This window comes from Pleurodeles waltl, chromosome 5 (genome assembly GCF_031143425.1).
Source record: "Pleurodeles waltl isolate 20211129_DDA chromosome 5, aPleWal1.hap1.20221129, whole genome shotgun sequence".
Classification (NCBI taxonomy): domain Eukaryota; kingdom Metazoa; phylum Chordata; class Amphibia; order Caudata; family Salamandridae; genus Pleurodeles; species Pleurodeles waltl.
The window spans coordinates 311,343,864-311,367,015 of NC_090444.1; positions in this window are offsets into that span (position 1 = coordinate 311,343,864).

Here is a 23,152-nt window from a genome sequence, read left to right on the forward strand (position 1 = left end):
TTGCATCACTATCACATTTTCCTTCAACTTTTTCTACTTCAGGTCTCAATCCTTCCACAAACCTGAACATGAAGTGCAACATGTCTTTCGGCTTGATCGCTTCTTTACCACTGTACTCCTTAAATGCCCTCAACAATCTCTCATAATATGTATATATGGGCTCTTTTACTTCCTGCTCTGTCCTGTCAATTCTCTGCCAGTCAATATTTTTAGGCGAGATTCTTGTCTTCAGAAACTCAATCATGTTATAACAGTGTTTCTTCACTTCAGGTGATGGTGCACCTGTAACTCTATCTCTTTCTAGTTCACTCGTCTGCCAATCCACTGCTCTCTTGCACTCAACCCACAAATCAACTGGCACTACTATCTCCAATAGTGTATTCAAGTCTTCCCACAGATATTTCAAAAGTTTCACAAATCTATCTGTCTGCTGGTACCACTCAACCAGTTTTTCTCTCAGTTTTGGATAATCATTTGTGAATGACAGAATATCGTTTGTGTGCCAGGGAACATGAACAAATTGCCTTCCTGGAATTTGCCTCATTTGTAAAGTTTTTACTTGATCCTTTTCTCTCTGAACACTTTCAGACCCTTCTTGTGAATCTCGTTTCTGTTTCTCCTTCTTCTTTGCCCATCTGCCTTCCCATTTTTATAATGCTCCCCAAATTGGAGAACTCTGCAATAATTCTTTGAGATGAGCTTTCATTCCGGGTGACCTCATGTGTTCAAAATCTTTAGCCTCAAATTCTAATCTGTAACTTTGTTTCAAATGCTTTATTTTCTCAATTTCTATGTCATGTTTATCTGCCGGATCTGCCAATTTCTGATGTATCTTGCCCACTTCTCTCGTAATTCTCGGGCACAAGTATCTCAGTTCTTCTTCAGTATAGGATTCTATTTACTCCCATTGACCCCCTCGACTAGTTCAGTTATTTCTGTAGCCAGCCTTACGCAGTCAATCTGTTCTTCACCTCTGGATGTATTTCGTGGAGAATTCAGAGTGTCTAACCACTCATTTAACTGTTGTGCTGTCAATCTCTGTAACAAAATGTTACTTGCATTCGGCAATGCACCTGTTGTACCACTGCACCTGGAGTTTGCGGTGTCAAAAGCTCCAAGCTCTGACTTACAATCGGGCCACTTACACCATCTGGAAGCGCAACAAGTGGCCTAAGGTCCAATAACGATCTAGATCCATCAAAGGTCTTCCCCCTAGATGATATTACCTGCACATGATCTCTCACCCCCCCTCACGAGGCTTTGTGACATCTCGCCCTTTTCTCCTCTACCTGGCTTCTTTTGCACAAACAATGGTACCGCTGGAACAACAGTAATTGGCAATGATATTGCATCTGGTGCCACTCTGACACCCACATTTTGTGTCACATCTGATTGTGTCCCTGTCATCAGTGTAAACCTTGGCAAACCTTGGACTGTGCCGGAGGCAACAACATTGGAGTCGGCTCAGTCTGAACTATCATCGGCCTCGGAACCCCTTGCTCTGTAGGAACCACTAAGTTTGAAGTTATCTCAAGAATTGGTATCCCTGGATACATTTTCTGTATCAGTGGCGGGTGCATCTGCGCTTGGACTACTGAAGTAGTCACTACATTAGGAGTATAATGGAACAAAAAATGTTGGCAGACAATCAATGCACATTCCCATAGTTCTCTATATGTGATGATAACTCAAGGTGCTCATACACTAATGCACATCGTTGCCATAATGTATGTGCCAGAATTCTGACACAGAAGACCAGTAACGTAGACAAGAAGAAAAAATATAGCGGAGCACATACATTGTAATTGATATGCAAATATTGAAGGCCAATTGTGGCTTAAGGAAGATGATATGGGTTCCTGATTATTCTTAAAGTGATATTTTATATTCACAGCAGGGGTGTAGGTTCTCTTAATATAATATACGAACCAATTCCTTTATACATACAAACTTTTTTTTTTAGAAAACATGTATCATAAAAAACAAATCATAACACAAAAGCAATACAATGAAGATGCCTGATGCTACATGTTGGCTCAAAACACAACCTCTGGGCCCACATACTTCAGAATCTGATCATCTCAATAAGAATATATAACGTTCTCTGTGGTAAATGCAATTCAGTGTATCTTCATTGTATTTGCTTTTGTGTTATGATTTGTCTTTTATGATACATGCATAAGACTTTGCAACCGCAACCTACCACTTTCACACTATCACTAGAATGGCGAGAACATACCCAACTTTACTAACAGGATCCAGGATCTGGGAAAGTCATTTCTGGGCTTAAGGGGACATCATTCTTGCTACAATTGCCATTACAAAAAACAAAATTCAAATCACAATAATAATGAACAACTAACCCTAATTCAAACTATCACCGTAACCATCAGTCACCAAATAACTAGTTCTCCAAGGAAATTAACCATTGAGCTGCTACCAAAAACTGCTAGCGCCCCTGGTCCTTAGTAGGTAAACTTACAAGAGAAAAAGTATAGGTTGATGATTATAGGTTAATTTGCATGGAGCATCCTAGGTATGTAGTAGCTGGTATCGCCTCTCACTCCTCTCCAGGTCTACTTTAAGAATACAGGAGTTACTAACAAGTTTGCATTTCTAAAAGATCCAGCTGCAGCTTTCTTTTCATCCCGACACCGACGAGGGCCTTCAAACTCCACTGGTTCCACAAATACTGGTCACAGGGCAGTTGGGTCTCGAGGCGTCAACAAACCTGACTCAACAATAGTGGGTGGACCTCCCCTCCCAAGAAGTTTTGCAGTTTCAAGCACCTGAAGAGCATAACGTGCGCTTAGTCCAAGAACAACAAATCAACTCCGGGGACATAAGTAGCCCAACAGTGCACAGAAACTTGCAAGCAGGTAATATTGTGATCATGGCTCAGGTTCATGCTCAGGAGAGGGAAACCTTTCAAGGTGATCAACAACAGGGAGCATCTGTCAATTTAAGTAACACAGAGCCACCAATCACCAGTGGTAACGTGACAGAGGTATATAATGACACTGTGCATGAGGAAACTTGCCCCTATCCCGTGGTCAAATTTAAACATCCAGGGGATTAATGAGAGACTGGACATTGGTTTTGAAGCAGCTACAGGAAGTACGGAAGATTTTTGGCTGCAGTCACTCTCTATGACAAACAAAAAAGATCTGGGTGATGCACTGGACTTTAAAACCTTTGATCTAATGATTCCCAAGGATCAGCATTGGAGTCAATCATTAGTGGTGGAAAGCACCAAACACAGTACTTCCACACTGCAACAAGAGAGAACTTCTAACGCAGTCATTGAAATCTCTAGTGGTATGCATAAACTACAACTAGATGTTGAAGCAGTGGTATGAAGCAATCTGACTACTTCAACTACCAACAATACCCCCTCGGAGGCCATCAACAGAGAAAGTAAAATTATTTCCAAAAGCCCCTCTCATGTAGGTTACCTTAGTTGCGAGATGTTACTCGACTACACGCCTCACTTTTAAATGCTCTACATACCTCAACGACGGTTCTCAATATGCAATCAGATAAGCTTAACTTACAAATGGATTTAATGAAGGTAATGGGCACGCATATTGCTGACATCAGTCGTAAACTGGATTTGCTGGCCATTCGGCCAATGGAGCAAAAATGCAATCACCAGCAAGTTTTTTGCAACTGTGGCCCAATAATTGACAAATTGAGCATGTTACCAAATATTTTAATAGAGATATTGCAGGAAGTTAAAACAAGTAAAACAAATGAAGCCATCCCCAGGAATCCTAAACACGGTTCACCTCGCACAGTCCCATTCCAAAAGATATCAGGTTCTGCTGCAAGTAGTCCTGTAAAAAAAGAGGCAAACATTCAGTGCATAAACTCAATTTGGACAGATAATTCATCACGCTGAAGAAACAGTGCCCACTCACTCAGAGTGTACAAATGAGCATCTAGCTCCAATATTGAAACCTCAATCTAGGAGACAAAAAAAGCGAGCCAGAAAGGAAAGGAAATAAACACATGCCAAAGCTGTTAATGACAAGTTCTACTCCATATATCCGGTGTTCCAGAAAATACAAACTCAGGATTTGGGTGCTTCAGGAAGCCCGCAGACCCCAAATCAGCTCAAAGCCACAAGGGTGGGGGTAGTTAATGATTCAGGACAGTTACCAGCTGGTGACTTCCTATCTGCTGCCCCGCAAATGGCAGTCGAACACAATATGCTCCAGCCGATGGAACTATTGCAGTCAAACCTGCACGCTTTGGAGATGAGGGTGGTGGAACCTATGGACCAGGCTTCTCGTCAGGGGTGTCCAAGGGCAGAAATGCACATGAGCAGCGAAAAATCTGTGATACAATCAGACGCTCAATCACCAGTGAAGGACCCATTAGGGCCTCTAAGAGTCGGTATACTAAGACCAAAATATGTTCCACAGGTAGTGGCATTAGATACCAATTTGTCCGGTAGGAATAATAAGCAATCAGTGCCTCAAAGATCACTTTTCCACGCAGCTGCTACACAAGCCGCTGCCTCACAATTCACAGTAACCCTCCCGGATACTACATCGGGCATCTTGTTGAGCCATAAGGCACACCCATGGAAAGGATCACCAACCCAAGTTGGTGCTGTGCAAGTTATAGCAACTCCTCCAGATACAACGTCGGGCACTTGGTCGAGCCTCAAACCACATCTATGGAAAAATAGTGATGAGGTTAAAGCACAGCCCATTAGTCAGTATCCTCAAATACCCCATTTAGTATATGGCTCGCAGTCTCGCATTAATATTACCAGTAGAGAAATATACTCAGTAACAAGCCCAAGTTATAACCATCCCCCTAGGGTGGTCACAATCACCAACAATCATGGGCTAATAAAAACAAAAGTTAAGTTTCAAAACACGCAAATTGCTGCAACAGACCTCCAAAATAATCCCTCCTTATACAAGCAATCACCTACATCAGAAAGGGTCCCAAATAGTAGCCAGTCGGAGGACGGTCAGCCGAGTAGGCCAAAGCCACATAGAATTACAGATCACTCCCATCAATTACAATCTATTCAGGCTACCGAAAACGATAGGGAATCAAGGCAGATCCTTTTAACCCCACAATATAAATCACGGGGCCAACAAGATAGCCTGAATAGAGGTAACATCCTGAGGCTTTTGGGTGAATTGCTACATCAATTATGACAATAAAACAGCAATTTGAAATGTGGGGTATACTGTTATTTCAACCATCCAGATCACGCTATCCTTTTCCCCTATTGTTAAACCCTAGAGGAATATTAAATCAAAAACTGGAGCCATGGGCCCATGAATTCGTACAGGGCCCGGACTCTGGGGAATTCGGACAGCGGCAATCTAAACGGGAGGAAAATAATTAAAAAACTTCTATTGACCCTCCAATTGTAGGGAATGGAGTACAGGATGAATGGAGATGGATGGCTCATACCTTAAACGTGAAAAGAAGCAATTGACCTAGTACACGTAATGCAGTAAATGTAGATCAAAGTTTGGCTGTCACCATTATGTCTTGGAACATCGCCGGAGCAAAAGTTATCATTACAGATGAATTTACAGTAATGACCAGTTGCAATTATTCGATAATCGTACTGCAAGAAACATGGCTGGTAGACGCGATTGAACTAGGTGGCTACTCTTTACATCACATCAGAGGCAAAAATCAAATAAATCGTGCAGGCCAAGCGGAGGTCTAGCCACGTATATCTCCATGGCACTTCATGCCACAACAGAGCAGCTGGCCTTTTCAATGACAGACTTACAGGCTATTAAAATCAATTTTAGTAATAATCAACACGCCCGCTAATCATCTTTAATGTTTATGCTCACCCGCAGAAACATCGGAAAGTACTTCTCTTTGAGAAACTACTGCACAACGAAGAAGAGATAAGATGCGCCAACCCAACATGGGATATTTTAGTGACGGGCGATTTTAATGCCAACCTGATACATACTCCAGAACCAGATGAGCAACTGGCAGCTGAAAACGCTATATGGTCAGTGCTGCCGCAATTTTCGTCAGCACAGAAGAGATTGGATACAAGGGGCAACCAACTGGTAGAGGCACTAGAGCACCTGAGCATGAGGGTACTAAATGGCAGGATCAAAGATGTTGTGCCTCTAAGCGTCACTCATCATTGTGTAAAGTGTCCAACTATAATAGATTATACTGCCGTGTCTCTTCCCTTGCTAGCCCATGTCAGCAAATTTAAAATTAAACCTACTCTCCACAGTGACCACTCATATAAACACATAGAATTGGTTTGGAATGCCCCATGCTTTCTTTCAGCTACAAAGGAATTAGGAATAATAACCTCCATCAACCTAAATCGCCTGATCTGGTCAGAGTCCTCACTACCACAGCTGTGTAAAAATATAAAAACTCTGCTTCAATCGGCAGTATGCCAGGATCTGTCAGCTGTGGAAGTGTGGGCCAGCATTCTACGGTCAGTTCCTTCACTTGGCTCTGCCAGGCGTCAATCTCCAAATCATAATCGGATGAGGTCATCAAGCCTACCACCAAAAATCTTAGAATTAAGAAAGGGACTGAGGCGCAACCTTAGATCTACAAAAGATAGACCTCCTACAGAATCTTTATGCGCCCAAATAAAAATCTTACGAACAAATTATAAGAATCAGGTAGGGCAAACACAAACTAAAAAGGAGGATGACTTCTGGCTCAAATTACTTTATAACTCAAAGAAGGCCAATTCAAGAGCCTTTTGGGAATCAGTGAATGGAATTGGCCGGGAGGTAAGAATAATAAACTGTACATCAATTTCAGAAGATAAATGGGTGGAGCACCTGGCTGATATTTTTTTCAAACCACTCTCATCTGATGGAAACCAGCACCTGAAGGTCTCAGTAAAACCTACAGACGTTTGTCAGTGCGAGGCTGGATTCAGTGCCAAGGAAATTACCCAAGTCATCAGGAGGGGCTGCAGGGACGGGGTCCCTGGCCCTAACGGTCTTCCGCAAACAATATTCAAGGCTGATCTTGATTATTGGTCAACTACACTGTCAATTTTATATACTGAAGTTGAGCACAGTAGAATCATTTCAGATAGCTGGAGAGGATCCATCATTAATCCAATATATAAAGCAAACCCAGCCAGCTACAGATTGATAGCACTAATTGACAGTGAGGCCAAATATTTTGCCACCTTAATTCTAGCAGACCTGCTTAAGTATTCCAACTTAAACAACCTGGTCACCTTGAATCAAACTGGTTTCCAGAAGGGTTATGGCACAGTGATCAATATCCTTACGCTAGGAGATATCGCCAACCGAGCGAAATGCTCAAAGAAAAAGTTACATTTATGTTTTGTGGACTTCAAAAGTGCTTTTGATCAGGTGGATAGAGCAATTCTCTGGAGCAAATTGCAAAGTAGGGGCTTGCAAGAACAAATTCTTAGGTGCATCAAAATGCTATATGACAAAACTTGGGTGCAGGTCAAGGCAGCAGATGGCTCAAAAATTTCTAGGATGCCAACAAATATAGGGCTAAAACAAGGCTGCGTTCTGGCCCCGCACCTCTTTAATCTTTTTATGGAAGACCTCTCCTCAAAGCTAGACGCAACCAACTCACATTCTCCAAGGATGGGAAGTCTGTCCATATCACATCTTTTGTATGCTGATGATATCATTTTGCTAAGCCACACGAAAATAGGGCTGCAACGGCTAGTTAGTACCTTGGGTGACTTTGCAAAGATACACAAACTAGAAGTTAACACTTCAAAGACTAAAACCATGTCCATAGGATGCCCTTTGAATCCTGCCAAAAAATAAAAGTTGAGCGGCATTACTCTTGAAACGACTCACAGCTACAAATACCTTGGCTTTACTATAGACAATAAGGCCAATCTAGTGCTGCAAAAGCAGTATATCGCACAAAAGTGTAAAGCCTTGGCGTTTGCTTTCTGCACCCTAGCTAAAAGATTAAAAGGTCCATCGGTCAAGCCATTACTGTCTGTTATGTCGGCCAAATTCGTCCCAGCCACTACATATGGAAGTGTAGCTCTACACGGGAAATACGCTTTCCTACTGGATCGGCAACAAATAAAAGTTTATAAACAAGTCTTTAATCTTCCTCGCTCTGCTTCCCCTGCACAGGTCACGTTAGATTTTGGCATAATACAACAGCAGCTGGATAGGAAAGCTCATATAATAAAGATTTGGTACAAAATAAGCAAAAATACTGTCAGCCCTCTAGTTGTGGCATTATGGAATTCAGTGAGCAATAATTCAAAGTCAGTATACAATAGGTACTTGCACAACTCCCTGCAAGAGACACAAACAAAGTACCTATGGGATTCCAATATCTCATATCCCCTTTTGTGTCAAGCGATAAAAAAGGAAATGGGTTTACAATCCTTTTTAGATGATAAAGCTAAATTTGCACAACGCTCACACACCTGGCTTCTAATGCACACTTACACCACCGTGGCGCCATCACAATACCTGACCTCAACTTTTGCACTTCATATTAAGCATTGTTTCCTAGCGCTTCATTTAGGAGCTCTACCATCTGGAGCGGATCAACCATTGTGGAAGAACGGAGGAGAGATTTCTTGTAGTTTATGTAACGGTCCCAAGGAAGATATGGTCCACCTGATTTATATTTGTCCGGTCTTAAATGAAGCACATCAACAACTGTTAAAACCAATTTTTGAGAGAGACAGGACTCGATCTTGTCAGCCTGCAGTGATGTCAATGTTCGACCCTAATGATGCGCAGTTAATATGCAGATTGATCAAATTTCTGACTGCTTACACCACAAACGTAAATCTGCTATCTGGGATGCATCTTTAACTGACGAGTTTTAACTGTTTCAGAATTGAAAGCTGGTGAAAAGCTGGCACATTGCACTTTAGTTTTATAAACTTGAGTATAGATATATATGTGAAGGGATTTTAACTGACGAGTTTTAACTGTTTAAGAATTGAAAGCTGGTAAAAAGCTGGCACATTGCACTTCAGTTCTATAAATTCGACTATAGATATATATTTGAAGGAAATTTATTGCTAAAGAGCCTATAAAATTGTTTATATTTTTATATATTGCATACTAGGAGCTGATTGTTATGGTTTTTATTAACTAAACAGTAAAGATTACTTACACTTACATTCATAGAAGGTAAATCTATGCCAGAATTTACATATACCTTTGCTAATTTCTTTGTACTCATGAATTGTACACTTTGCTGCTAAATTCAATGATTGCATATTCCATGCATTTTACCAATTCATTCCATGCATGAACATGCAAAACTATAACTTTGTCAGTCCTGTTTTGGAAACTGATCGAGTCGAGTTTGGGAGTGCACTAAAGTCCATAACAGGACTACATCGCTCCTGGTTCTATCTGTTCGCATGCATTTGGAATGATCATTAAAGACTGATTTGTGAGCAGACAGATCTGATAGCAGAGGATGCTTTAGATTTGATCCGACCAGTAATTGACAAAACCAATTGTCCATAGAACTAATTACTGCACTGTCATGATCCAGACTATTTTCTCCCCAAGATTCAAATTGACCCAGTCCCAACCCAGTCCTGGTTCTGGGAGATGAGGTGGTTGAGGAAGGACAACATGAGGATCAAAATGGATTTGTAAGAACACAAAGGAGTGAATGAGTTGTGAGGCAGTGAATGTTGAGAGTTGAAGTGAGCAAATTGTGGTGGAATGCAGTGGACGGACTTTGAGAGCAAATATTATGTGGCTTTGGGATTTGTGGAAGTTATCACAATCATATTCTTTGATTTTTGAATTTGGCAAATGTACAAGTTTTCATACATATGGCATAAAGTTGAAGAGATGTACCTCAAGTCAGAATATTGAATTGTTGAATTTGTTTTCTAAGGTGAGCTGTACTGTGAGGTGCTATCAGGTACAGCAAGATAAGGGTGTAACTTTTCTTTGAACTGTCGTACTAATTGATTACTTGGTAGCTCTTCATTCCTTGGTGCACAGGAGTGGGCACACTAATTACGGTGACCTCTGGCAGTCCAAGGTCTATCGTTGTGTGAAAGTATGGACTCAGGACAATACATTGAGAGTGAATTGCTATACATGAGCAAGGAATCCACAAGAGTGACAAGAGAGGTGCACAAGAGGATGAAAAAGGTAGCAGATGAGTGGGAACTGACATAACCAAAAGCAAGAAATTTCAGAAGAATGTTAAGATGATGATGAGTAAGAATTAATTGAAATTGAAATTGTTGAAGTTGAGAGGATTACAGACTCATAGAGTAAGTTAAGTGCCACATATGGGAACTCACATGTACTGCAAATGACCCCCATAGAAAATAATGAAGGCTGGGACTTAAAGTAACATCCTAGGAAATTATGGCCATCATTACCGCCATGCCGACTGCCGGCAAAATACCGCAACCGCAGCAGTATACTGCTACTCATATTATGACCCACACATAGCAATCCGTCACTATACAGACACACACACAAGTCCGCCAGCCCAAAAGTCAGTGATAAACTTGCGGTAGCAAAACCCACACCGTTATGCCAACAGAACTACGCCCACACCATTATGACCCATGAATCACCGTGGCGGACATTCAACCGTGGTAAACATTTGGTGGTGCATACCGCCACACTCAAAATACACACAACCTAACAAAACAACACTACATTGGTCAATTTGAATAATACACACCTGACACACATACACACACAACACCCACACACCGACAACACTATAAAACATACACACACATTACCCACATCCCTTTACAACTAACAAAAATTGCCAACAAAGAGAGATACAGCAAGAGTACCCACACAACCAGAGCCACAGAACTCCATCACCAATAGACCATCCAGGCACCTCACAGTAACACACCCCAACACATCACCCCACACAACCTCACACATACCAATGAAGAAGGGGTGCCCGTTGAACTCTGACCTCCCTGATGGCCTGCATACTGGCGGTGGCCTCTACGGAGCTGGATGGGCACTTGGGGGCATCGAAGCAATAACAAGGGGGTAAGTACAGTGCCCTTCATTATTACTTTGGTATCCGGGTAGGGGATGTGTGCCTGTGGGTGCCCCTAGGCCAGGACATTGCAGAGTAGGTCCCATGTTGGGCAGGGTTCTGATGTGAATTTCCTCCAGCCTAGCTAGTAGGCATCCACTGCTGGGCAGGGCTGTGTGGGTCTCAGGTATGCTGTAGTTGGAGGTATGTGTCCTTCCCCATGGCCTGGTGACTAGCATTGTAACTGGTAGTGCATTGCCTAGTGCGTTGGGCTGTTCTCCGTGGGTGAGTGTGTTGTGTACGCCAACGGTGGTGTTGGTGCCGCCATTGACCAAATGTATCCTTTGTCTCTTCCCTCCTTTTTTGTTTTGTCATCCTGTCCTTTTGTGCATTAGCATCATTCTGGCGGAGGAGCAGAAGCACCGGCGACAGAGGGAGCTGCATCCCACAGGACCCAGGAAGCCGAGTTCACCAATGGTGAGGGCACCAGTGGGACGGAGGTGAGGAAAGCACCATGGCAGAGACTGGAGGGGACAGTTCGGACACAGATACCTCCTCGGATGGAAGCTTCCTGGTGGTGGCAAACACCACTGTGCCCACCTCAACAACAGGTACAGACGCCACCTCCTACCAACACTGCCCTCTCAGCAGTCCCTCAGCGTGTTTTCCATGCCCGCTCACCCAGGAGGGTGGGCATCTCCTTCGCCCCAGGCACCTCCGGCCCTGTCCCAGTCAGCCCTGCTGCCCTCAGTGAGGAGACTATTGACCTCCTGAGATCCCTCACTTTTGGGCAGTCAACCATTCTGAATGCCATCCAGGGTGTCGATAGGCATTTGCAACAAACAAATGCATACCTGGAGAGCATTCACTCTGGAGTGGCGGCCCACCAGAGAGCATTTCAGGCTCTGGCCTCAGCACTGATGGCAGCCATTGTCCTAGTCTTCAGCCTCCCCCCTCCAACGTCCTCTACCCAGTCCCAATCCCCTCAACCCCAGCCTATCCCAAGCACACCTTCAGACCAGCATTCACCCAAATCAACACCCAGACGTGTCTCAAGCAAACACAAGCATCACACTTCATCTCACAGGCACTAACACAAGCACCATCCCCATCAGACACACCAACATCCACTGCCTCCACTGTGTCCCCCTCCTCCTCCTCGTCCACCTCCCTCCCAGTAGTGTGTCCACTCACACCTGCATGCACTACATCCTCATCCACTACCTCCATCACCAGCACGCCCATCAATACACACCCCTCACTGGCAGTCACCATCCCCACATCTATGCATACATCGCCTGTGTCCTCTCCCACTGTGTCTGTGACCCCTCCTCCCAAAGTACACAAACGCAAGCACCCACCCAACAGCCATCCACCTCACAAAAGCATCCAGCCCATGCACCTGCACCCACTCTCAGCAGACAGACACCTTCTACAACCACTCCCTCTTCCTCCACTCCCAGACCTTCTTCCTCTTGCTGCCCCAGTGTCCCTAAGAAGCTTTCTCTGGCAAACATTGACCTCTTCTCTAACCCTCCCCCATCCTTCCCCTCTGGCCAGGGTGGCCAAAACCCAGCCCAGCACCTCAGCCACCAAGTCAACGTCCGCTGTGGTTCCTGCAGCTGTCAGAGTCTCAAAGGGGGCACCCGTCAGCCCAGCAAGTGTGCCAACAACCCCTGGCAAGGCAAAAAACATTCTGCCACCTGGCAAGGTGAAGAAGGAAACGGCATCCAGCAAAGGGAAGGAGCCAGAACCACCCAGCAAGGCCACCTCAAAGACTTCAGCTGCCAGACCCAAGGTGACACCACCATCTGCCAATGTGAGAAAGGGGCACAAATCACCAGACAAGGCACTTCAATCGTCTGAGGCTGCAGGTGTAGGCCTGGTGGCTCCCAGCACAATCGCCAGCATCGCCACCTGCACCGCGGCCAGCAACGCCAGCAGCCCCACCGCTAGCACCACCACAAGCACTGCTGCAAGCACTGCCACCTGCACTGCCACCTGTACCGCCGCAAGCACCACTACCGTCAGCAGCAGCAGCCCCAGTGGGCAGCTGTCCAAGGCTCCAGGAGAAGGGCTGGAGCCTCCCCCCACCACTGGCAGCACCGGCACTTACACCGCGGCCAGCACCGCCACCTTCACCGCTGCAAGCACCGCCACCTCCACAGCTGATTTTAGCACCACTGCCAGCAGCAGCAGCCCCAGTGGGCAGCCGTCCAAGGCTGCAGGAGAGGGGCTGAAGCCTCTCTCCACCACTGGCAGCACCTCTACTAGCACTGACACTACCACCACTGTGCAGCCGTAGCCCCCGCCGGATGGACCCTAGCCCTGCCTCCATGGACTATCATGCATCCTAGTCACTGCAAATCTCATGGCTCAGACACCCAGGTGAAGGACTGTGAACTGCCACACCCCAAGTGTTGCATCACTGGGCACAAAGCCCCCTTCAGAACCAGTGGAGAAAGGCATCCACTAACCCTATCCTTGGCAGGATGAAGCAGACAGGGCACAAAGCCCCCTCCAGAACCAGTGGAGAAATGCATCCAGTCATGCTTTCCTTGGCAGGATGAAGCAGACTGGGCACAAACCCCCCTTCAGAACCAGTGGAGAAAGGCATCCACTCAACCTATCATTGGCAGAATGAAGCAGACTGGGCACAAAGCCCCCTCCAGAACCAGTGGAGAAAGGCATCCACTTGAGAGACTGTGGCTTTGCGCTCCCCAGGAGCAAGGAGTAGGCAAACCACACACTTAGGAGACTTGAGAGACTGTGGCTTTGCACTCCCCAGGAGCAAGCAGTGGGCAAACCACCCACTAGAGAGACCGTGGCTTTGCACTCCCAAGGACCAAGCAGTGGGCAAACCACCCACTTGGGAGACTTGAGAGACTGTGGCTTTGCACTCCCCAGGAGCAAGCAGTGGGCAAACCACCCACTGGGAAACTTGAGAGACTGTGACCTTGCACTCCCTAGGACCAAGCAGTGGGCAAACCACCCACTAGAGAGACTGTGGCTTTGCCCTCCCCAGGACCAATCAGTGGGCAAACCACCCACTTGGGAGACTCGAGGGACTGTAGCTTTGCACTCCCCAGGACCAAGCAGTGGGCAAACCACCCACTTGGGAGACTTGAGAGACTGTGGCTTTCTACTCCCCTGGAGCAAGCAGTGGGCAAACCACCCACTTGGGAGACTTGGGAGACTTGATAGGCTGTGGCTTTGCACTCCCCAGAAGCAAGCAGTGGGCAAACCACCCAATTTAGAGACTTGAGAGACTGTGGGCTTGCACTCCCCAGGACATCGATGTGGGCACGGAGCCCCCTTCAGGAGCAGTGGCATTGTCCCATCTTCCGGCTGAGGTGCCCCCCTCTTTCCCCTTCCCTCTGAGGTGCCTGTCTGTTTTCCACCTGATGCCCCTGCAGTGTTCTTTCCGTATTGAGGCAGGAGTCAAGTGTGGGCTTGGCCTATGAGTTTTGGCCCAGTGGCCCACAGACATTTTGAGTGGACAATGAACTGCCTTAAGTACATATTGTATATATTGTAAATACTGTTTTTAAATTTGTAACGTATATCTGACTATTTCTAATATGACACTCATTTGACTCAATGCCTTTTGTCCTTGTGTTCTTCCAGAGGGTTACGGGGTGTATATGTTATATTGATGCATGTGTTTGTGTGTATGGTGTAGTGGGTGAGGGTGGGGGTGGGGGTGTTGCATGTGTGTCACTCTCTTTTTTCTCCCCCCTCGCCTAGGTGCAGTACTCACTGTGGTCGTCGCCACCGCTGTTCGTACTCCTGGTAGATGAGAAGGTACACCAACATGGGTAACACCTGTAGTTCGGGCTCCATGGTGTCCTGGGTCTTCGTTGAGTGTAGAGAGGTGAGTGGTTTCCCTTCAGTGTACTGTTTCCACCGTGCTTTTGATGGCGTTGGTACCACCCCGGAAAAGCTGGCGGATGGGCGGGTTGTAATGTGGTGGGCGGTACATTGTCTTCCGCCTGTCTGTTGGCTGTTACCGCTGCGGTGTTTATTGCTACCGCCGTGGTGGTTGGAATGTTAAAGTGGCTGTCTATGTTGGTGGTTTTCACCGTGGTCCTGATTCCATTATCTTTACCGCCAGCCTGTTGGCAGTATTACCGCTGCTTTACCACCGATCGCCAGGGTTATGATGAGGGCATAGGTATTGATGAGCATTCTAAAAAGAACTGCTTCCAAGGGCAGCAGGAGGACTGACCACAGGGTCTGTTAGGAACTCATGCACAGGGAACAAAAGGTCAGCGTTAACAAAGGAATATCAAGCCGACTGAATGATGAAGATGCCAGATGAAGTGAGCAGAAGGGCTGTATGATAAGAAAGGCTCATATGCGGCGCTTGGCCTGAGGAGCTTTTGAATACTTGCATATGGATATACATCTAAAACATAGAATTGGGACACATGTGGGGACTGCTTTATTATCATGTAGGAGCTTTCGCTGTCTTTACAGTTAAAATGATTTAGTACATGGAAGGTCAAATTCTCATCCAAGGTAAGATGGCCAATTGTGCCAAGATGATCCCTCCTCATAAAAAACAAAGGGCCTCATTTGCAAGAAACTGGGGTATCGGAATCAATGCAACAGATTTTAACATGGGAACATCCACCCTGCATACATTATACCTGGCACAGGGATAAGGAGGCAAAGGGCCTTACAAACTTGTCCCATTGCATCAGTTTTTAAATGTGGCGCAGTGCAGGAGACTGCTTGAGCTGCTGCAGCATAAACAAAAATTTGATGCTATGGTGGCCCCAGGGGCTTGTAAATAAGCCCCCTAGTGTCACAAAGTATCTAGATAGAATTCACAATACCAGATGCATCAACTGAAATGATAAAGACACTGACATTCATTTCCAAAATTCTTTCAGGGATTATGGACCTCCTTACGACTTTGGCTGTAATTACCGCCTACTGCCGTGTTGTGTGCCAGCAAAAGACCGCTGTGGCCACGGGAAGCATACCACCATATTACAACTCCAAAATCAAAAACTGCCAGAAAATACCCAGGTATCTGACCCCGCCAGGCCGAACAACAGAAGAAAACAGGTGCCTCTGAAACCTCCATCGCCACAGCAAGAAAAACCGGCCTCCCAATTATGACTCACAAATCAGCACAGCGGTTGTTCAACAACACTATGGACCACCGCACCCATCAAATGGACTCACCAACAACAACACCCCACATTGGACATTTTGAAAATCCCACACATACACACAATTCACACACCCACACCCACCACTTAAAAACACACACCACAATACCCACAATCCCTAGCTACTCCTACCTGCTGCCACACAACTCCAGGCCACCCGTCAATAGACACAACGAACTCAAGACACACTTTTGCATGCCCCACATGCTGCATACAACTCACAAACACAAACACCCATCCCACAACAGCACCATCAACATTTCCACATCTGTCACCAACTCACTCACACACTCCACTTCCCCAAACAACACCACCACACCACAGCACACACCTCCCCACATAACCCACTATGGCACCGCTTAAGAACCCCCGTTTCAGTGACAGGGATTTGCAGACCATGGTGGATGAAATAATCAGGGTGGAGCCACAGCTGTTCAGTGCACAGGTGCAGCAGACATCCATAGCTAGGAAAATGCAGCTATGTCAGAGGATTTTCAACAGGTAAAGGTAAATGCAGTGGGAAGCCATCCACTCACAAGGGACGACATCAGGAAGAGGTAGAATGACCTGTGAGGGAAGGTACGTTCCATGGTATCACAACACCAGCTTGCCATCCAGAGGACTGGCAGTGGTCGCCCACCACCTCCCCCTGAGTTGACCGAGTGGGAGGAGAAGGTCTTGGCCATCCTGCATCCGGAGGGCCTCACTGGAGTAACTGGAGGACTAGACTCTGGTAAGTCAGTGACACACCCCTCCCACCACCCGCACCTAAAAAGCATGTGTCTCCCTCCCCTTGTAACTAGCCCAAAACACTGTAGGGGTCATTCCGACCCTGGAGGTCAAAGACCGCCAGGGCCGCGAATGACAGAAGCACCGCCAACAGGCTGGCGGTGCTTCCTTGCCCATTCTGACCGCAGCGGTAAAGCCGTGGTCAGAAAGCCGGGGCCGGCGGTTTCCCGCCGGTTTACCCCCGGCTGGGCGAATCCACCATAGCGGCGCTGCAAGCAGCGCCGCCACGGGGATTCTGACCCCCTTACCGCCAGCCTGTTTCTGGCGGTTGTCACCGCCAGGAAGAGGCTGGCGGTAACGGGTGTCTAGGGGCCCCCTAACAGGGCCCCATTAAGCTTTTCACTGTCTGCTTAGCAGACAGTGAAAAGCGCGACTGGTGCAACTGCAACGGTCGCACCCCCGCAACACCGCCGGCTCCATTCGGAGCCGGCTTCTGTGTTGCAGGGCTCCTTCCCGCTGGGCCGGCGGGCGCTACCTTGGGTAGCGCCCGCCGGCCCAGCGGGAAGGTCAGAATGGCACTAGCGGTCTTTTGACCGCTGTGCGGCCAAATAGCGGTTCCCGCCACCCCTGTATCCCATATCCATCCCACCCCATCAACCACCCACACCCATCCCATCCCCTGCATGCCGATGCAGCCCACTAACACCTACCCAAACAATGTGCACACAACCACCAGTCCCAGCATGTGATATTACAAGTCCCACAATGCACCACCCATCCAGTTAATAACAAGGCACTGCAACCATTCCAAAGGGAGTCCTGCATGCAGATGAATGTGGATGTAAGCACACGAAGCAAGTGGCAGATGCTGACATGGACATGGGAATGACAGTACAGAGGACATGAACAGAAGGAAACACATGCCACTGCTAATGTGTGAAACCATAACACATATGCAATGTCCACCATCGACAACTAACTGACTGTCAATACCGTATCCTCTGAAGCATGTGAACACTACTGCTACCCAGCTGTCACACAGGCAAATACCCTTCAGGACACACAATAACATGTATTTCTACTTCACAGGTACTACTACTAATGGCAGCTGCAAGGAGGTGCCAGGAAGTGCCAGTCCCCCAGCAGAAGAAGGCCCCAGTGATGAAAGTCCAGCGGGATGTCTGGATCTGGATGACCACCCTGGCCCATCGGGAACCTCTGGTCAGTCACCCTCCAGCAGCTCCACCGAGCCCACCAGACAGACCCCACCACTCAGGCACCACCTACAGCTGTGGCCCAATGCCCCCAAACCAGAGTCCCCGGGTTAGCTACTGTGTGCTCACCTGTACAGGGAGCAGAGTCACAACCCACCATCAGGCAAAATGATGAAGGTCCTGGTGCAAGTGGGAGTGGGCAAACTGTGACAGGGTCACAGACACAGGGGGCCTGACCTAGTCAGAGGGCATCTGTGGGCCAAGGTGTGGGGCAAACCAGGGAAACGACTGGCCAGGAGGCTATTTCACAAAGCCTGGCAGCATACCACCAATCCCAGGATGGGCCAGATCCAGCCCACTTTGCAAGGGATTGAGAGGCTGCAGAGTGAACATCATCAGGAGGCCATGGAGCAATGGCAGACCCACAATGCCACCATGGCCTCCATCAAAGGGGTGTGGCAGAACATGAGAGCAGTCCTTGCATGAGATCTCCACTTACATGCAGGTCCCATCCACAAGCCATGAGACACCCCAGCCCTCCACATCTGCTGCTGGTAGAGGACTGGTGGCCCTGCCTGGGAACTCACATGACATCAGCACCCCTTCCTCTGTAGCCCACAAAGCCCCTCGCAAATGTGCCTGGTGAGCCAGATATCCCTCACAGACTGTAGCCAAGACCAAAGTCACTGCCAGGAAGTGATCCTCTCCTTAACTGTCTCCCTTGTGTGCCACTGACACACCTTGTTGACTTTCTACTGCCATTCCTCCATTTTTCAATGGCCCCATGGACTCTGAACCTGTGCCACCAACAGCTGTGAACACCAAACTGACAATTTCATCCACCATCTGTCCACTTCTTTGCTTTTCCCCATCCCTCATTTTGATTCACTTAATAAACACTGTACAATCACACCCACTGTATTTGTGCTTTATTCACTGCATGCATGTGATGAACAACTTTCTCAATGTCATATGTTGAAACAGTACCTGGAATTGGCTACACTGATAGTTAGCAGGTATGTAACATTCCAAATCTGTGAAATGGATTCCTAACAGTTGCACCAGGAATGTTCAAATCCTCCATGTACAAGGCATGACAAATGGAATCCCACCAAAGAAAGACCTGCGAGGAACAGATATGTAGCACACATTGAGGTACAGTTCGTTACATGACACATGTACCTGTTTTGTGTCCAAAGTTGTACATCATTGCCAGAGTACTGTCACTTCTTGACTGACCAGTATTACCATATGTCAGCTGCACCAAACACCAGAAAGTGACTCCAAAATGCAGCTTTGCACATTTGAGGGCCATCCACATCAGCTGAGGTTACCTCTGCCTATATTGTGAGGGACTCTAGGAGATGTTGAGTGACAAATACTGACAGCAAAACTGACCCACATCCTCGGTCCATGCAGCATGTCCAAACAGTCCATATATGAGAAGACAGGAAACACATTCAGAAAAACATGACTTCTGTGTGTGAACTACCTTTGGGAGTCCTCAAACAATCGAAGCAGTAAGGGATATGTGACAGTACACACATTGCACCACACACACACTGCTGTGTCTCCACCACTGGGAGTACAATCTGTCAATTGAACACAAATCTACGTAGGCAATGTTGTGGGATATAGCAGGCAAAATGTACTCTTGACCTCATTGGAAGTACAGCCGAATGAGGTTTGTTCTGGTGTCCACATCACCTTCCTCCTCTTCTTCATCACTGTCCTCTGTCCCCTCAGCTTCCACCGGTGGATCAGGTCGTTACTCTTCTTCCAGGAGAGGTACATGCCTTCTTAGTGCCAAATTGTGCAGCATACAGTACGCCATGATGATCTGGCACACCTTGTTTGGGGAGTAGCACAGGGATCCGCCTGACATATGCAAGCACCGGAATCTTGCCTTCAGTAGGCCGAAGGTCCTTTCGATAACTCTTATTGTCCTTCCATGTGCCTCATTGTGTAGAAGCCTAATTATTCAGCACCCATCCAGGATACAAACGACCGTTAGCCAACTCTTCTAGGTAAACATAAAGAATTTATTAGAGACAGAAAGACATGTACATGGAGGATGCTTGGTACTAGTTGTACACGAACAGCCTGATTAAAGGAAGTAATACACAATCTTTTATAGCATTAAACCACAAACCTAATTTGATGTTCTATTGGTTCTTAGACATTGACGTATGATTATTTCTACATTATGGCAGAAGGTGGTTCTTCCTATCACACCATATATAGTAATGTAAAGCATAGACAAGGATTTTACCTAATATCACATGGTCCTAATATCACATGGTCCATCTTGTGACAGAACTTGAGAACATCACGTACTCAGACTGGTACTTTCCAGAAGGGAGATTGCTTCAGCAAGCATGCAATGACGATGATATTTCACGATGGCAGTTCAGAGAGCAAGCCTTGCAACATAATGCATTCCTAGCAGTAGCGAATTACATTTGTAGGCCTCTTTACTTAATGATAGGCCTGTGCAGAGATTGTCATTGTGTATCACAGGGGCCACTAGGCCTAGCATACCTAAGAACTGTAAAATGCAATTCCACAATTGTAGCGATTGCCACCTCCTGTCATGGAATACCTCACTGGCGTCAACAGCTAGTACAGGTTATGATAGCCAGAATCACCTGGGAAGAGAGGGTACACATAGCACATATCACCATTGTGTAGAGGGTAAAGAGTAGGAAAGGCAGGTTGCTAGCTATAACACTTTCACTCACCCACAAACCAGGCTCTCTCTTTGTACTTGCACCATCAGGTGTGGGACACTGCTGTTCCTCAAAATGTAAGAGCCATGCACGGATCCAGGGATGTTGGCAATCACTTGGGTGTTGTACTGGTCTTCAAGACACACCACCTGTACATTAATGGAGTGATAATTGTTCCTATTTGTGTACACTTGTTCATTTACCCTGGGAGGAATGAAGGGGATATGGGTGCCATCTATGGCCCCAAACACACGAGGAATGTGTGCAGTGGCATAGAAAGCAGATTTCACAGTGGGCAAGACAGCAGTTTGGGGAAATTTGGGGCCAGATGTATGGAGGTTTGTATTTACAAATACCAAATAGAGATTTTTATAAATCGCTAACTAGGATATGCAAAATGCGATGTAACAACACCATGACAGAATTTTGTGTGATTTCCTAAAATTTGCAATCTCAAATAGTGAGTACCAAATAGTGATTTGGTAAAATAGCGAATCGGTATTTGAAAATCACAAATTGCGATTTTGTATTCTAGAGCAGCATTATGAGATCACAACCAGGAAGTGAGTCAGTGCATGCTGTTTCCAGAAGCCTGAGCCACAGGAACAGGGAGAGAGACCCAGCACAGCACCAGGGAGGCACCCAGGAGAGTCAGCCAGGAACAGGAGAACACAATGACCACTGCTGGACATGGCAAGGACACAGGAGGGAGAAAAAGAAAACTAAAATTCAGTGGGCAGGAATTGGAGGTACTCACAGAAGAGGTGGTCAAGAACCATGACAAGTTATTTGGCAAACACTCATTACAGGTCCCAGAAAGTGAGAAGAGGAAAATGTGGACTGACATCCAGACCACAATTTGTGCGGTGGGTGTTGCACAGTGTTCAGCTGAGGATTCGGGTATGACTTGGGGTCATGTGCCAAAGAGAGGGTAGCAAGCAGGCTGAAGGAAGCGTGGAGCACTGGCAGAGGACCATCCACCCAGACACCGTACACCCCCTTTGAAGACATGGTGGAACCAACACTGCTGCCTGAAGCACTAGGTTGTGTCACTGACATTGACACCTCCTGCACACCCGGCACCAGCAAAGGTAAGGGAAATAATGATTTAATTCACAATATGTGCATGTACAAATGTCCCCTAGAAAATTGCAATGGTACTATACATTGTGAGAAATAGTCTATGCCACATATTCAATTCAACACAACAATACCTTATGGGAGTGCTAGTCTATACCCCGAAGTGCATCTACTACATATACAGCAGTAAAGTGCAAAACCAAACAGAAAAACAACACAACAGACAATCAGAGACAACATGCCAGGGGAAATGTTTATAATGAAAGTAACTGTAAAAATAGAAATGCAAGGTGAACATCAAGAATGACATGCTGCACATTGTTGTTGAAGATGTTCCGGGCCCTGAAGTAGCAGAAAGTGGAAAAGGGGGGAATGACAAATGTCAGCCACAGTCAGATTCAAACACCAGTGAGTCCATCACACCAGCACCAACCAGACTCAGGGCAAGAGTGCTAACCCTCCCTGACTTTACACTGGACTCCAATGAATTGCAGAAAGATGTACCAACACCACCTTTAAAGGGTAGAAGCACAACAGAAAGCAGTTCATGTTCCAGCATCAGTCCACTCCCCTCAGGAGGCAGCATGAAGAAGGCAGACAGAGCACAGAGGAAGGTTAGAGCCCATCACTGTTCGGTGGTCTTGAGGCATCCATGCTGAAAGTGCAGCGCATGAAATGTAAACCCATGAGATCAAGCAACATTAAAAGGATGATGGACGGAATGTTGAAAGTTTTCAAACACTCACCACCAGTCACAGACCTGGATTTAATCCATTATTCTTTTGCTCACCATGCCACCCCCGTTTGGACCCTGCCATATGCAAATCACTCTTGACCCTTATCCTCATGGGAAAAGTCCAGCCGAACTTCCAGTCCAGGGCCTCCCTGGACAGGAAACAAGCATCCTGGGACTGGTTTCATGGTATCACCCTTCATCAGCCAGGCTATCTTGAATCCACTGGCACAGTGAGCAAGAGACCCACGTCTGGGCATACTATTCCTACTTGGGGCAACTTTAGCAACACAAAAGGATGCTGGACGGAGTCTTAAAACTTTTCAAACACTCAACCCCAGTCACAGATCTGGGTTTAATCCATCATTCTTTTGCTGACCCTGGCACGCCAGTTTGGATCCAGCCATATGCAAATCAGTCTTGACCCTGTTTTCCATGGGAACAGTCCAGCCCAAAATGCCGGGCCAGGTCCTCCCTGGT